Consider the following 17,677-nt stretch of genomic DNA (forward strand, 5'->3'; position numbering starts at 1 on the left):
TGAAAATACCAACCCAACTTCAAGAAAGCATGATTTCTCAGCTGTTTTTCTAATAGTGAGGATAATTAGGCAGATGGTATCCAGAGTCTAGGCCAAAAATAGGCAAACTATAACCTGCAGGCCAAATATGGCCTGCTGCCTGGTTTTGTAAATAAATTTTTATTAGGGCACAGCCAGGCACATTTGTCTATATGTTGGCTATGGCTGCTTCCATGCTACAGTGGCAGAGTTCCTAGTTGCAACAGAGACTGTATGGCTGGCAAAGCTTAAAATATTTACCATCTGGTCCTTTAGAGAAAAAGTTTTCCAGCCTCTGGCCTAAGTACGTCTCCCTTGTTCCCTTCACTGGGTCCACCAGAGCTTTGGAAATCCTACTGTTTGCCATGCTCTTTCCTACTGGACTAGACTTTTAGAGATTGTGGCTCATGCAAATCGAGTTCTATCTGCTCCACTGCTGGTGGCATACTCAGCATTCAATCTCTACCTTCTTCTTCCTTTCTAACAAATTCCTGTTCATTTAGTTCTTCACGGCTCATTCAGTCAAATCCCATTTACAGGGGTAGATGCTGAGCAGTCTAAGCCCATGGATGCATGGCTCCCTTGCATCCCTTTTGGTTAAAGTGTGTGCCTGTGACTAAACTGACCTAAAAACACTGAAAGGAAGGCCTCACAGTTTACTGAAAAAAGCTTTTTTTCTGTTTGACATGAAAAGGATCATGTAGCTAGTGTCACTGGCAGTGACACCAGGATGATTACCTTGGAAGAAAGGATGCCTAGGATAGCCAAGTGGAGAAATGAAAATAACCTGGGTCCTTCATGATGTCACTGGGCCCTGAATTATACTGTACCCAGAGCCCATCCTATCTCCAATTTAAAATGGTATTTTTCTGTTACTTGCTATACCAAAGCATCATAACTCTATTTTTAGCAAAAAAAATGTGATTATAATTTTCATGACTGGCTCTCTTAAAATCCTGTCTGTCCCGGCCACCCTATCCCCACCATCTTTTCCCAATAGCCTGACACAAATATTTCCGAGTCTTGTTCACTCACTCTTAAACCACTCAACAAATATTTATTAAACATTCACTATATACTAGGCTTCCCTGGTGGCTCAGTGGTAAAGAAGCCACCTTCCAATGGAGGAGACAAGGGTTTGATCCCTGGGTTGGGAAGATCCCCTGGAGAAGGAAATTGAAACCCAAACCAGTATTCTTGCTTGGGAAACCCCATGGAGAGAGGAATCTGGAGGGCTACAGTCCATGGGGTTGCAAAAGAGTCAGACATGACTTAGCAACTGACTAAACAGTAACAAAAAATACTAGGTACATACTAAGTGTTGAGGGTAGAGCAATGAATAAGAAAGGTATGGTCCTTCCCATAATAAAACTCACAGTCTAGTTGCACAGACCCAATAAATAAAAGCTTAATTTCAGTTTGTTATTGGTGCTGAGAAGAAATAAAGTCATCACTTAGAGTAACAGAAAGAGGATTTTTTTTTTTAATGGATGGTCAGAAAATAGTCTGCAAGTTCCTTGCAAAGTTAAACATAGATTTATCATAGAACCTAGCAGTTCTACTCTTGGTATCTATCCAAGGGAAATGGACCATAATGTCCACACAAAAACTTGAACATGAATGTTCACAGCAGCATTATTCACAGGAGTCAAGTAGTGGAAACAACCCCAATGTCCATCAACTAATGAACGAGAAACAAAAGGTGGTATATATCAATACATTCAATGGAATATTATTTGGCCACTAAAAGGAGTGAAATACTAGTACATGCTACGTCGATGCAACTTGAAAGCCTTATACTAAGTGAAAAAAAGCAAATCATCAAAACACCATATATTGTATCACTTCATTTATATGAAATTTCCAGAATAGACAGATCTACACAGGCAGAAGGTTTATTAATGGTTCCTAGGATTGGGGGAAAGGATGGGGAATGATGAGTGGCTGCTAAGGTTTCTTTCTAATGTGATGAAAACATTCTAACATTAGATTATGGTGATGGTTGAAAAATTCTGTAAATATACTAAAACCCACTGTATTGTACATTTTAAATAGGTAAATTTTTGGAGTGTAGTTTTTCTCAATAAAGCTATTTAAAACAAAAGGAACAATCTCTCCTAGGAGTGACATTTAAACGGAGACCTGAGAGATAAGAGGAAACTAGTCAAGTAGAGGTGGGACAAGAACTTCCGGTCACAGAGAACAACAGTGTACAAATGCTGTGAAGAGAGACAGAAGGTCAGCAAACAAGAGGATGAATTATAAGAGATGAGTCTGAATAGGGACCCGAGCAGAGAGGGTCTTCTGAAACTCTCAAAGGCATCAAATTCCATTCTGACACATTCGTCAGGCAGCATAATCCTTATGGAAATGGGTATGAAATGTTTAACAGTGAAAGTGGATATGGATGTGCAGTGGATATGGATATGGAAAGTGGGTATGGATAACAGTGCTATGGATAAGACAGCAAGTGGAGAACTATTAATTCCAAATGCTATAGCAGCAAAACACTGAATTGTGAAGAAAAGAAGTGTCATTGAGTTCTGAAAGGGAGAAATCTTTAAAGCAACACTCAGCCTATAACTGGGGACATCCATTAAATCACTCTCATCATTGTTATAAAGATCAGCTTCTTTATATTTGCAGAATTTTAGCAAACACATGAAGAATTCACATCTCCAGAAAGTTCATAATGTGGGGATCCTATGGAATACCAAACAGGAACAGAAATCACTAAAGCAGCATAAATACAAAATTCATAGTGTCTGAACCTGGTGAGCACTTGTAGGTGACATACTTAAAAACATGAGCCAAAATGAAGTGACCGATCCAGGTTTGGGTCATTAAAGCATATATAAAAGAATCAAAAGATGATACAGAACTTCAAGGAGAATCTAAAAATATCTAAACCAAAACCAGGAGAAAAAAGATAACTAAGTCTTACAAGTTTCATCAACACCCTTGAGAGGAGGGATTTGTGGTTAAGAGACTAATGCTAGCATGATCATTCATCTTATATGTACTTAACACTTCTCAAATTCTACTATACATGATCAATCAAAATAGTATTGAGAGTGGAGAGAGAAGTAACAATTTATTTTGCAGCTTCTCCCAGGAGAAGTAGGAGTCTATTCCCCACCACATGAATCTAGGTTTGGCCATGTGACTTGCTTTGATCGATGAGTCACTGGCAAAGACGATGCTAGGGGAGGCTTGAAAAATGCTTATGCACTGGGATTCACCTTTACTCTTGCTGCTTTTGGAGCTCAGTCACCATGTAAAGAAGGCTTTACATGAGCTAGCCTTAGATACTAGAGACATATAGCCCAGTTGCCCTGATGCTCCAGACAACTGCCAGATACATTTAACTCCAAAATCCATGCTCATAACAACATTATTATTATTACTACTATTATTATTATATTACCATTATGATAGCTATGCTAATAATTGCTCGTGCAGTGTATACTCAGTTCTAGACCATTCTTTCCACCTGTTAAGGGTTGGAAGGGGAAAAAGCATTGGAATTAGCATATGAAAACTGACTTCAATGTTTTCCTCTATCATGTGGACTTGAGAAAGATATCCATCTTCTCTGAACTTCAGTTTGGAATTATATCTAGTCACAGGGTTAGATAGCATCACCAACTCAACCAGCGCCCATGAATCTGAGTAAACTCTTGGAGATGGTGGACAACAAGGAAGCCTGGCATGCTGCAGTCCACGGGGTCACAAAGAGTCAGACACAACTTAGAGGCTGAACAACAACAGGGTTCCCAGGAAAATTAAATAACTTGAAAAAGTGCTCTCTCAACTTAAAGTGATATATGTTTGCAATTAGTAGGGGGGAGATGTTTTAATCAAGTTTACCAGCAACAATTTCCAAAGACTCCAACTTGAACAATCCCTGGAATATCTAACTAATTAAAATACATTTCTTCATGAAAGCAGTTTTAGTTTTCCACCCAGTCTGTAGTGTCACAGAATATGAAGTCCGATTAGAATGCCATAAAATTACATGGTGTTTCCTAACTTTTCTTTTGAAACTGTCAAACTACTAGGGTTGGGAGAGGAAAAGACTTTTTGAAAGTATGTGCTTTCTCAGCCTCTGAAATGCTTCCAGATTCTGTCATCTTCTTTTCATCTCAACATCAAAGCTGGGAAAGGCTCCTCCACACTGAAGGCAGGTGTGTGCATGCCACTCAGTAAGGTACTTTGCTGCCTCATTCATCTCTCTCTTTCTCTATTTGCATCTTGAGAATCAAACATTAGTTTAATATTTCTTTTGGCTTTAGCTGACCTGTACTCTATTTGCTGGCAAGCTGCTGACATATTTTGACAGGTGATTTGACTCATAAAAACAGCCAGGGAAGGGAAACAAGGAGAAGAGGCTTCACCAGAAGCTAATCAGCACATACGAAATGCTGAACATGGCAGGAACACACAAAAGCATATTTATGAACTGGCTTTAAAAAAAAAAAAACCATCAACTTCCATTGTCTTGAAATCAAGGGAACACAGGAAGCTCAGGTTGGCACTCTGCGATGGCCTAGCGGGGTGGGATGAGGGAAGTGGGAGGCAGGCTCAAGAGGGAAGGGATGTTAGTCACTCAATCATGTCCGACTCTGTGACTCCATGGAATGTAGCCTATCCTACTCTGTCCATGGAATTCTCCTGCCAAGAATACTGGAGTGGGTTGTATTTCCTTCTCCAGGGGATCTTCCTGACGCTGGGATTGAACCCAGGTCTCCTGCATTGCAGACAGATTCTTTATTGTCTGAGCCACTAGGGAAGCATATATAGCTGATTCATGTTGTACAGCAGAAACTAATACAACATTGTAAAGCAATTATCCTCCAATTAAAAGTTTTAAAAATATGGAGGCAGGAAAATATGTGATTGAGGATCATTCAAAAAATTGAAATTCAGCAAATATGAAAGCAATATGGTATCTTAGTTCATTGAAAGGCTGCATATCAATAAGCTATAATGTCGATCTATTTCTGAAGCTCCAAGAGCCAAAAAATGTTTTTCTCAGCCCACATTTCATGTTGTTGTTGTTTTTTTTAATTTTCTGTATTTGTATATTTACCTTTGTGCAACATTTTCAACGAGATGCTTTAAAGTGAGTCACCAACTAAATTGAAATTGAGCACACGGAAGAGGTGCAAGCAGAGGTGTGGGGTAAGTAATAATCCAAAGAACAACAAATACAGGGGAAGAGTCATTACAGTGAGTTGCATAGTATCTCCCCAAGTTTCACATGCACTCTGTACCTCAGAATGTGACGTTATTTACAAATAAACCAGGTAACATCAGGAATTGCCGGCAACCAACAGAAGCTGAGAGAGGCAGGGAACAGAATCTGGAGAAGAAAATATGATATACTGGGCAACACTTAGGATGGATGAAACACTTTTCAGCACACACAGGTACATTTTACATTTCATTTAAGTTGTTTATATCACTGTGCTATAAAGACCCAAAGCACCTGGCTACCCTTACAGAGGCGGGCCACAGCCCATCAGGTCAGAGTCAGGCACAACTGAGAGACTGAGCTTACATGCCTGCACAGAGAGCACAGAGTCCTCAGGTGAATGGTTTTTATGTGTGAAAATCAAGGAAAGAAGCAAATTCCCCAATTAGCTCAAATCAAAGAGTCAAAATAAGGTCACAGATGCAAGACACAGGGTGGAGAACATGATTCAGAGGAGGCAGGGTGTCAAAGCCAGAGGAGATCATGAGAACTTTGCAGAACTCTTGAGGAGGATGTGAGACTTTGTATGGGCATGGGATGGTAGTGCTGCCAGTGTTATCTAGTCCATAAGAGGGTAGGGAGGCCCCGCTGATACCTGGCTCACCCAAATAACCCAGTTTTGCTTCCCAGCCTGTGTGTTCCTGGGGCCTTGGCTTCATATAAGTCCCTATATGAAAAGGGGCTATAGCGTCTTCACATGGATGGCACAGTTGGGTTCTCTGAGACCTACAGTCTTTTGGTCTGTTCTGATACGCAAGTCTGTACATGGAGCAGCCATGAACACATCTATAGGTTTCATTTTCCTTATCTGCTTTCCCAAACTAGATTGCTGATTTCAAAGATTGTTTTCCTGTCCTTTCCATTACTGGGATTTAGCACTTCCTCCACCTCTTACCTTACCCACAGGTTCTAGTTTGTCTGGAATTTCACATACCTCTTAGGAGAAGAAATGCTACCACATCCAAAAGGTGTGAAGGTTCCCAGGATAACTTGATTTGGCAAGTCGCTAAATATGTTGGTATTCATGCCACCCCAAGGGAGGGCAGAATAGCTTTGGCAGACAGCTAGGCGGCCAGAAGGATAGATAAGATCCAGGCTAAGGAACTACTATTGATAAAAACAATAATAATGCTGATAACAACTCTCAGAATTTACTCTTTAGTAGAACTTATTCTTATTATAATTCTTAAATAGAACTTTTCCTATCTAATTTTTTAAATCAGCTTATCTAGGCAACGAAATCCAGAGAGAGTGACTTGCTTTCCCCTAGACACTGAACGCAATAACGATGGTGCCAGGCCAGCACATCTGACTGTGACTTCCATTTGCATGATCTTTCCATGTGTTCACATTGCCTGAACCTCCACTTCAGCTGCAAATTCCTTAAAACCAATCTTGTGACGAGTAACAGGAAGGTCTGGTCAGACAGGTTCTGTTACTGAGTCACTGGAAGCCAAAGTTGCCCACTGCTACCCAGTGTGGCCTCCTGAGGTCATTCTATGACACAACACAATGATTGGGTCTCCCCAGAAATGTCGATGGACAGGCCAGGCAAAGGAGGACTGAGGGACAATTATGGGTATGCAAACAATTTCACAAACCTATCTGTACTAACCTTTACAAAGCCATGATGAACCCTTGAGGTCTTTTTCATTTTGAATTTGTAAGAATTTATTACAAAATCCCTATTCTAAGCTAGATCCCCAAATGTCTCTCTAATCAGGAAAATGAACAACAATTCATTTTCTCAGAATCATGTGATCCCTTAGGTGCTTAACAAAATGTTGACTAAAACCAGAGATCCCTTTAAGTAGAAGAAAGGTTTATAAACTGGAGAACTTGCCCTGACCTCTTTCTTGGGTTGACTTCTCCCACCCCCAGAGTGAGGGAACGTAAACCCTTGGGAGAAAGGGACTGAACAAATACAGGGATCAGACCTTTTTTTTTTTTAATGCTTCTGGGATTTTCTGCTGAAACAGAAACACTCCACCTGCCGCCCCTTCTACAACTCCTGACCCTTCCCATCCTTCTTCAACCATTGGCGTTTCACAAGGATATTAGGTCAGAGAGGAACCATCTGTCAGAGCATAATGGAACTTTTTCAAATTCTGGTCAGGCTTCTTGATTGTTGGCATATTAGTCCTCCTCCTCAGCAACTCTAGCCAGAAACACTGGGAATCTTCAGGGGTGGTGTTCACCTCTTCCTCGTTATAGTGGCTCAGGATAAGTTGTTTGTCGAATCCTTCTTTCCTTAGCTTAGCTTCTTCCGTTTTTCTGTTCAAAAGAAAACAATTCAAGATCTGGCTAATTTCTTGTTCTTATCAAGGGCTGGGGGATGGCCAACGGCTGTTTAGGCCTCTGTGACCTCACCTTTGTTGTTGTTGCTGCTGCTGTGTAGTTACTAAGCCGTGTCAGACTCTTTTGCAACCCCCTGGCCTAAAGCCCACCAGGCTCCTTTGTCCATGGGATTTCCCAGGTAAGAATACTGGAGTGGGTTGCCATTTCCTTCTCCAGGGGATGGTCATCCTGACTCAGGGATCAAACCCACATCTTCTGCATTGACAGGCAGATTCTCTACCACTGAGCCACCAGGGAAGCCCAACCTCACCTTTACCACCTATCTAATGGATTTCCTTTCAATCAGGAAAGCTAGGCTTTGAAGTCCTTAGCCAAGCATTTATTGACTGCCTACTATTTTAAAAACAGATGCAGAGTGTCTACTGTGTCTGAAGCACTATACAGAGGCTGCAGCAAATGCAGGATTAGGAAGCAGCACCGGTGCCCGCAGGGGCAGCACTACACAGCACAGGTTTGGCATGAGAACTGAGGTGAACCTGGCACTGTCACTTGAGACTATAAAAAGCAGGCAAACTATTAACCTCCTCTGAACTTTGATTTCTTCGTCTATAAATGGAGACAATACCTCATGGAAGGGTGGGAATCTGACTATAATGCACACAGACCTCTGGGCCAGACCCTAATGATTAGCATGTCATCTGTTAAAATGAATAATTGTTTTTGTTACAATTTAGTGGGGAACATATATATATATATATATATATATATATATTCATTAATAATATGATGGTCAAGGAAAAGGGCAGGTGAATATGAAACTACCTGGCTTCTAGGTTTCAGACAGAAACCTTCAAATTAAGGTAGCCTGTTAGAACATTCACTTAACCATTCACAAATATTCACTAGGTGTCTTCTGCAGTTCAAAACTTATACATTCGTATGAGAAACATGCTATCTGTCCCCATTCTTGTAAGAGTGAACGAGTTTTGCAGCTATATGGTAAAGCCTGGATGCAATGCCAAGGACTTCCCTGGCAGTCCAGTGGAAGCCCCATTTCCAATGTAAAGGGCACGGATTCGATCCCTGGTTGGGGAATTAAGATCTCATATGCTGTGTAGAACAACCAAAAACAACATAAAGCAACAAACATAAAAAACACCCCCCCCCAAAAAAAGGCTGGATGCAATGCCATCCATATCAACCCCATACTCTCTGCTCTGTTCCCTTCACTTCACAATACTGCTGTCTACATTCCTAGTGTTGGATGCTATAAGAGCTATGGGCATAGTATAGGTGTATTTTAAAAATGCAGATTAACCAAGGATCTTTTTTTGAAAGTCAGCCAGTGAGGCAGACCTTCTTGCCACTAACACATGCAAAGGTATACACACACATGCACATACATGCATACACACTCATGTACTCAAGTATGCCAAGTAGGAACTGCTGGCAACATGCCATAGAAGAAGCCTCCAGAGTCAGGTTGGCAAAACAGAGTCATTAAAGAGATATTCTTAGCTGCCTTGGAGACCAACAGTACCTGTTTAATATCTCCATGGACTGGCTGGCATGACTGACTTAGTCATGATCTGAGCTACCGAAGACGGGCTGCTGAGCTTTTGGGTTATTAAGACATAATATGAAGATGGAATTGGGCAGACTCATGATCAACATTTGAGAATAAGCAGAAATGTCCAGATTCTAATTAGGGGACGTAGGAGCTACTTTCTTAGAGAAAGAGTTAGCAGTTTGGGAGTTTCCAAGCACAGGGTAAGATTCAAAACAAACAAACCTCAGCAACAGCATGAAAGAAGATCTAAGACTGCCCTCAGCAAATCCCTTCAGATACACAGCAGTTTCAAACAGGAATCCTCAGTGTTTTTCGTTTTAAGGTGCACTTGAAAACTCCTAAAACTGAGCTGGCATATCTCAAGGATAACCTTGGAATATTGGGAAGAATTGCTCAGTGTGTGTTTGAGTGTGCACGCCTATGCATTTTTTGGCTGAGGGAGGGACTTGGAATGTGGAAAGAGCTATGCTGAAAGGACTTTTAAAGGATAAAAATAACTAACTGGAAATAACACAGCTGATTAATGAAAGGAGAGGTATAATAGCCACCCCACTGCCAGTGTTGGTGGCAATCAGCAAAGGTCTCTGACCCCTCTCGGAGAAGCTGGAGGAGGTGCTCCTTGGAAGTCCTGTGAGCAAAGAATCAGATCCAGGAGGGTGGGCAAGAGCCAAATCTGCTAGAAAATGGAAATGCTTGATTAAAATAATTACTTTCTCTCCCCTACTTTTGTCTCGTCTCTCACTTTCCTTCTCCTGCTGCTGCTCCTTTTCTTTCTTGTGTTCTCATGAAAATGTGTCCCACTGCCAAAAATGAGGTGAGTGGGCAAAATTTTTGAACAATGTGACAAAAGCAAAGCACTTCTAGATTTCTACTCTTCCCCACACCAGAACACACACATGCCACTCCATTTATAAGCATCAAAGGTTGGCAGGATTTCAGCTTAACACCACCCGTGTATAAGCCAACTGGAGACCCAAGTTTAATTATCATTCTCCAAGCCCATACCTCTGCCCTTTCAATCAACGCCTAGACGTGATTATATTTTTCTGTGACTTTCCACAGTGGATCATTTTAGATTATTCTTGAAAAAAGGTAAGTATGCCTCTGAAGTGTAAACCTTATGCTGCTACTGCTAAGTTGCTTCAGTAGTGCCCCACTCTTTGCAATCCGTGGACCATAACCCACCAGTCTCCTCTGTCCATGGGATTCTCCAAGCAAGAATACTAGAATGGGTTGCCATTCTCTCCTCCAGGTAAACCCTATAAATCATTGAAAACAACAACAACAACAACACATAGTCCTTACCAATATGCCCCAAAATTAAGATACAAAAGCTATAGGGCAAAAAACTCCAGTGCCAAATCTCCTATATTTATATAAATCCCATATAACTCAAATACTCAAGATAGGCAGCTAAAATTCAGTAAAGTTCTCCATTACAATTTTTAAAGCAGCACTTCCTTTTGTAATCCCTTTAACAGACCCCCAGATAAAGAGTCTTTTAGTCATTGTATGACATCTAGTCAGCCTCCCATGCCAGTAAAGACTACTTCATCTCTACCTTTTCTCAAAGTATTGCTGGTGATAATCTTGCCCAAGGCCCAGAAGTTGACCTCTGGATTCTCCAGCAGGTGATAATTATCACCAAATTGATAAGTTCAACAAAAGTGTCTTTGGATTTCCCTGGTGGTCCAGTGGTTAAGAATCCACCTTGCCATGCAGAGGACGATGCAGGTTGGATCCCTGATAGGGGAACTAAAATCCCATGTGCCACAGAGCAACTGAGCCCACACGCCACAACTAGAGAGTCTGTGCACCACAAAAGACCCTGTATGATGCGATGAAGACCCTGAGTGCTGCAACTAAGATCTGAAGCAACCAAATAAGTAAGTATTTTTTAAAAACAGAAAAGCCCTGATACTTACACAAAATGGTTTATTAGAATTTCGGGTGGCTGGTTATTCCCAGGAAAAGTCATTGTCAGGACTTAAGGAACAGTCATTTTCTAAGTCAGAAGCTACCCAATTATCTCAGACTTTTAGTATCTAGACTATTCAAAGACAAAGGCTGAAATAGAAAGGGAACTGCATGTCAAATCATCTTAAATCAAATTGGTCTATGAATCTAACAGTAAGCTAAATTCCACATAGTGGGGGCATTCATTGATTGTAAGAACTGAAGGATATCTGGAGAATATCTAATCCTGTTTTATAGATGAAGGAACCAAAGCATAGAAAAGGGATCTAAAATCACTAAATAAGAATTACTGTTCTACAGATTGTGCTTTTAGCTACATTATTCCATTTAATGCTTCGAACAACTCTATAAGGTAGATTCTAGTAGGATTTCCATTTCTTATGAGGAAAGTAAGGTCCGTCTAGTCAAGGCTATGGTTTTTCCTGTGGTCACGTATGGATGTGAGAGTTGGACTGTGAAGAAAGCTGAGCACTGAAGAATTGATGAACTGTGGTGTTGGAGAAGACTCTTGAGAGTCCCTTGGACTGCAAGGAGATCCAACCAGTCCATTCTGAAGGAGATCAGCCCTGGGATTTCTTTGGAAGGAATGATGCTAAAGCTGAAACTTCAGTACTTTGGCCACCTCATGCAGAGAGTTGACTCATTGGAAAAGACTCTGATGCTTGGAGGGATTGGGGGCAGGAGGAGAAGGGGATGACAGAGGATGAGATGGCTGGATGGCATCACCAACTCGATGGACGTGAGTCTGGGTGAACTCCGGGAGTTGGTGATGGACAGGGAGGCCTGGCGTGCTGTGATTCATGGGGTCGCAAAGAGTCCGACACAACTGAGCGACTGAACTGAACTGAACTGAAGGCTTGAGAAACTAAGTGTCCCAAGTTCCATGGTTGGCAAATGGGAGCACAAAAGTTGTGTGGATTCCAAAGCTTGGGCTCTAAACCTTAACAGACATTAGCTCCTGTACCCCAAGTCACACAGCAAATGAATGGGTAGAAGCAAGTCTGAAATTGGCAGACTAGTGTTTTTGCATCACCATACTCTAACAGCGAATATGAGAGCTTCATTAGTTATAGCCCAGATTCAGGCCCAGAGAGCAGCTCTAGGTAGACCTGGTCTAGAGAAAGCGCTCTGCTATACGGAGTGTCCTGGGATCTGTCTGGTCTGGGACGAGAAGATTCAGACGATGTTTGTCAGACTTGACTTCCTGTGATAAATCCATAGTGTATCCTAGTGTGGATCTGCCAATGAAGTTAGAGACTTTTTTCTTTCTGCCTTCAATTTCTCTGGGCCTGACTTGATATTAAACTTCTATAATGTTAAGCAAATGTGGTAGAAACTTGGTAGGGTAAAATGGCTGATAGTTCTGACTTGCGTAAAATTGCCCTTTGTTCAGCAAGCATTTATTTAATCTCCATGCTATTAATATCTCTCATCCTGGCAATCAGGGGATGTTAATATTTGGTCGCTTTTCTTACAGAAATGTTTTGTAATGCATAAACTGTAAAATTACATGTGTTTTTTAAAAAACTTGGATCCTGTATATGACAGATCCCTTGAGAATGGATTCTACCAATTCTACCAAGACAATTAGCAAGTCTCATCACTTGCTCATCAGTTACAAAATCACTCCCTTGATGCAGTTTATTACTGTGGGTCATGTATAAAAGCATCTTACTCATCCCTGTTGCTATATTCCAATAAAATCTGCCTCTTCCATCTACTCTGCCAAGCTATCCTGTCTTAGTTCTAAACCTATTTGTTACAAGCAACCACTTCTGATGGTATTGGGTTATTATTAAAGAATGCTTTTTACTTGCTTAGTGCTTTAGTGTCTATAAAGAATGTTTATATATATTGTGTCACAACATGTTATGGTAAGCTGCAGAAGACGTATTATTATCTCTAAATGGTTAAAGAAACAGAGGTTCAGGGAGTTCAGGCAGTGACTTACCCAAGATCTCATGCCCATGGATTAAAGAAGCTGGGTGTTCTGACTCCAAGTTCTTTTTCTTTCAGTTTTTAAAAAGACATTATTTTTTAGAGAGTTTTAGGTTCACAGCAGAACTGAGTGGAAAGTACACAGAGTACAAAATGCCTCCTGCAAGTTTAGTTTCCTTTTCATTAAAATATGCTGCCTGCTCCATAACCTCTGAGGCCTTTTTAAACTTGAAAAACTAATTCTATAATTCACTGGGAAGAATGAGTTGGTGAAACTGATTAAGATGCTTTGAAGTAGAAAGAGTAACCAGAGGAGATTTGTTGTACCAGATACTAAGATAGTAATAATTATTATTTATTGAATGCCTATTTGTGCTAGGAATCTTTACAACAACTATAAAAGGTAGCTACTAAGATTATCCCTATTTTACAGATGAGGAAAATGAGGCAAAGGGCAATTACGTGACTTTCCCAAGGTCGCATGAATCAATGGAGCTGGGATTTTAACCCTATCAATTTGGCTTCAAGGAGTCTTTCTTACCATCACAGCTGCCTGTCTCATACTGTATAATCTAAATAATTAAAATAGTTGAAATAAACCCACATACCCATGGTCAATTAGTCTTCAAGAAAGGAGGGAAGAATATAAAATGTGAAAAGACAGTCTCTTCAGCAAGTGGTGCTAGGTAAGTTGGACAGATGAATGTAAATCTATGAAGTTAGAACACACCCTCACATCTTACAAAGAAATAAACTCAAAATGACTTAAAGACTTAAGCATAAGACATTACACCATAAAACTCCTAGAAGAGAGCAGAGGCAAAACATTCTCTGACATAAATCATATCAATGTTTTCTCAGGTTAGTCAACTAAGGCAATAGAAAAACAAAAATAAACAAATGGGACCTAATCAAACTGACAAGATTTTGCACAGCAAAAAGAAACCAGAAAAAAAAAAAAAAACCTGGGGAAAAAACCTACAGCATGGGAGAAAATATTTGCAAATGATGTGACAGACAAGGGTTTAATCTCCAAACTATGCAAACAGCTCATTTAACTCAACAACAGCAACAACAACAAAAAACAAACCAAGAAATGAGCAGAAGACTTTAATGGACATTTCGCCAAAGAAGACAAACAGCTGGCCAGAAGGCGTATGAAAAGATGCTCAATGTCACTAATTATTAGAGAAATGCAGATCAAAACTACAATGAGGTATTATCTTATACTGGTCAAAATGGCCATCATTAAAATGTCTACAAATGACAAATGCTAGAGAGAGGGTGGAGAAAAGGGAAGCCTCCTATACTGTTGGTGGGAATGCAAATTGGTCCAGCCACTACAGAGAGCAGTGTGGAGGTTCCTCAGAAAACTAAGAATTACCATATGATCCAGCAATCCCATTTCTGGGTGCATTTGTTGTTCAGTTGCTAAGCTGTGTCTGATTCTGCAGCCTCATGGACTGCAGCACACCAGGCTCCTCTGTCCTCCACTACCTCCTAGAGTTTACTCAAATTGGTGTCCATTGAGTCAGTGATGCTATCTGACCATCTCATCCTTTACTGCCTCCTTCTCCTTTTGCCTTCAAAATTCCCAGAATGAGGGTCTTTTCCAAAGAGTCGGTTCTTCCCATCAGGTAGCCAAAGTATTGGAGCTTCAGCATCAGTCCTTCCAATGAATAGTCAGGACTCATTTCCTTTAGGATTGACTAGTTTGATCTCCTTGCAGTCCAAGGGATGCTCAAGGGTCTTCTCCAGCACTACAGTTTGAATGCATCAGTTCTTTGGTGCCCAGCCTTCATTATGGTCCTACTCTCACATCCATGCATGACTACTGGAAAAACCATAGCTTCGACTATATGGACCTTTGTCAGCAAAGTGATGGCTCTGCTTTTTACTAATAATACGTTGTCTAGGTTCATCATGGAGAAGGCAATGGCACCCCACTCCAGTACTCTTGCCTGGCAAATTCCATGGACGGAGGAGCCTGGTGGGCTGCAGTCCATGGGGTCGCTAAGAGTCGGACACGACTGAGCGACTTCACTTTCACTTTTCACTTCATGCATTGGAGAAGGAAATGGCAACCCACTCCAGTGTTCTTGCCTGGAGAATCCCAGGGACGGGGGAGCCTGGTGGGCTGCCGTCTCTGGGATCACAGAGTCGGACACGACTGAAGCGACTTAGCAGCAGCAGCAGGTTCATCATAGCTTTCCTTCCGGGGAGCAAGCATCTTTTAATTTCATGGCTGCAGTCACCATCCACAGTGATTTTGGAGCTTAAGAAAATAATATCTGTCACTGCTTCCACTTTTTCCCCTTCTACTTGCCATAAAGTGATGGGACTGGATGCCTGGGCACATACAAGACTATAATTTGAAAAGATTCATGAACCCCTATGTTCATAGCAGCACTATTCATGGTAGCTAAGACCCCATAGACTGTAGTCTGCCAGGCTCCTCTCTCCATGGGATTTCCCAGGCAAGAATACTGGAGAGGGTTGCCATTTCCTTCTCCAGGGGATCTTCCCAACCTGGGGATCGAACGAGTCTTCTACATCTCCTGCAGACAGATTCTTTAGCCACTAAGCCATCAGGGAAGTCCAAGTCACTTTACTGTACAGCAGAGATTGACACAACATTGTAAATCAACTATACTTCAATTAAATTTAAAAAATAGCTGAAATCTCAATAGGCAGATCAATGAAATAGAATAGACAGCTCAAAAGCATACTAGTGTATATGAAACTGAAGCTATGATTAGGTTGAGAACTCAAATTAGTGGATAACAAGAAGATGTATTCAATAAAAGCCTGCAAAGAGGTAATACATTGTTAAGGTTAAATGCACAGGCTTTGGTATCAGATAAACCTAAGCTTCGGAGAAGGCAAGGGCACCCCACTCCAGTACTCTTGCCTGGCAAATCCCATGGATGGAGGAGCCTGGTGGGCTGCAGTCCATGGGTTCACGAAGAGTTGGACACGACTGAGCGACTTCACTTTCACTTTTCACTTTCATGCATTGGAGAAGGAAATGGCAACCCACTCCAGCACTCTTGCCTGGAGAATCCCAGGGATGGGGGAGCCTGGTGGGCTGCTGTCTATGGGGTCGCACAGGGTCAGACATGACTGAAGCGACTTAACAGCAGTAGCAGCATCATTATCATTGGCATGGGAGGAATAAAACTTGAATCTCATTACCTCACACCATACACAACAAAATTTCCAGCTAAATGTAGATAAAAGAAATTAAAAAAATAGGATAGATCTATCTAACTTGAAAGCAAGGAAAGGTTTCTTCCAGTTATAAAAACAATGGGAAAAAAATCTTAAAACAAAACATTGATAACTGAACAATAATAAGAGTTAAATACCAAAATTTACTAATTTAAATTACATTAAAAATTTTAACCCTGATTTCAATTTTTAGAAAATTTCACTAGAATTTACTCTTTTTCAATTAAATCACCAGGGACTTTCAGAACAATATTTTTAATATCTTATTGCTTGCCAAGACCTGGACTCTGGTGCCTGCTCTGCCTCTCCTGTTCCTTAAAGGAGTTTGGTGGGAGAGACATCATTAACAAAGACCAAGTCAGATGGATGCAGGTCTTTCTTTCCCAGCTGTGTTGAACAAACTGCTTGATTCTTGTCCAGAGTAGGAAAGAGCCAGGATTTCAGAAAAATCTAAAAAACAATTTGACATTGTTGGGACTTCCGTGATGGCCCAGCAGTTAAAACTTGGCGCTTACACCCCAGGGGGTTCGAGTTTGATTCCTGGTCGGGGACTAAGATCCTGCATGCTGTGTGGTGTGTGGCCCAAAAAATTTTTAAATTAAAAAAAGAAAAAAAAAGAATTTGACATTGTATTATAAGATCCCTCTTAATTTAGATTTATCAAATGTCAAAACTTATTTGCTTCTCATCTAAACACTTTTCATTTTGTGACTTTTTTTTTTTTACATGTACATAACTTTAAATACTTTGAATACTAAGCATACACTGGGCTTCCCTGATAGCTCAGTTGGTAAAGAATCCACCTGCAATACAGGTCCCATTCCTGGGTGGGGAAGATCTGCTGGAGAAGGGATAGGCTACCCACTCCAGTATTCTTGGACTTCCCTTGTAGCTCAGCTGGTAAAGAATCCACCTGCAATGTAGGAGACCCCGGTTCCATTCCTGGGTTGGGAAGATCTCCTGAAGAAGGGAAAGGCTATCCACATAACCGGCCTAGAGAATTCTGTTTTAGTCCATGGGTTGCAAAGAGTCGGACATGACTGTGCGACTTTCACTTTCAAGCATATATTATATTTAAAATACAATCCCCAAAGTGATAAGTGATGAGTTTCACATCAGCGGCCAGGTGAGGAACTAGAGAAGAATGGTGGAGAGTGAGTGGACTTTGGAGTCAGATAGGGCTGGGTCTTACCCCTGTTCTGCCTTTTTCCAGCTATATGACTCAATGAATTGCCACATTTCCTGGCACATTAGTTTTCTCACCTATAACCTGGAAGTGATAATCAGACCTCTTCTGCTGGGTGCTTGTAAGGAGCATAGATAACACCTGTAAAGTGGCAGGTCCACTGTCCATCACAAAGTAGACGCTTTCCAGTGTTTGCTATTGT

General features: G+C 41.0%; 1 protein-coding gene across 1 annotated transcript in view; it reads right to left on the minus strand.

Annotated features, from left to right (window-relative positions):
- LOC147371436 (uncharacterized) overlaps nucleotides 1–17,677 on the minus strand; it is a 144,147-nt gene that overhangs the window by 86,371 nt on the left and 40,099 nt on the right. The window lies entirely within an intron of this gene.

This window comes from Bos grunniens, chromosome 5 (assembly GCF_055505025.1).
Source record: "Bos grunniens cultivar Pamir isolate PY7600 chromosome 5, Bosgru_T2T1.0, whole genome shotgun sequence".
Lineage (NCBI taxonomy): Eukaryota > Metazoa > Chordata > Mammalia > Artiodactyla > Bovidae > Bos > Bos grunniens.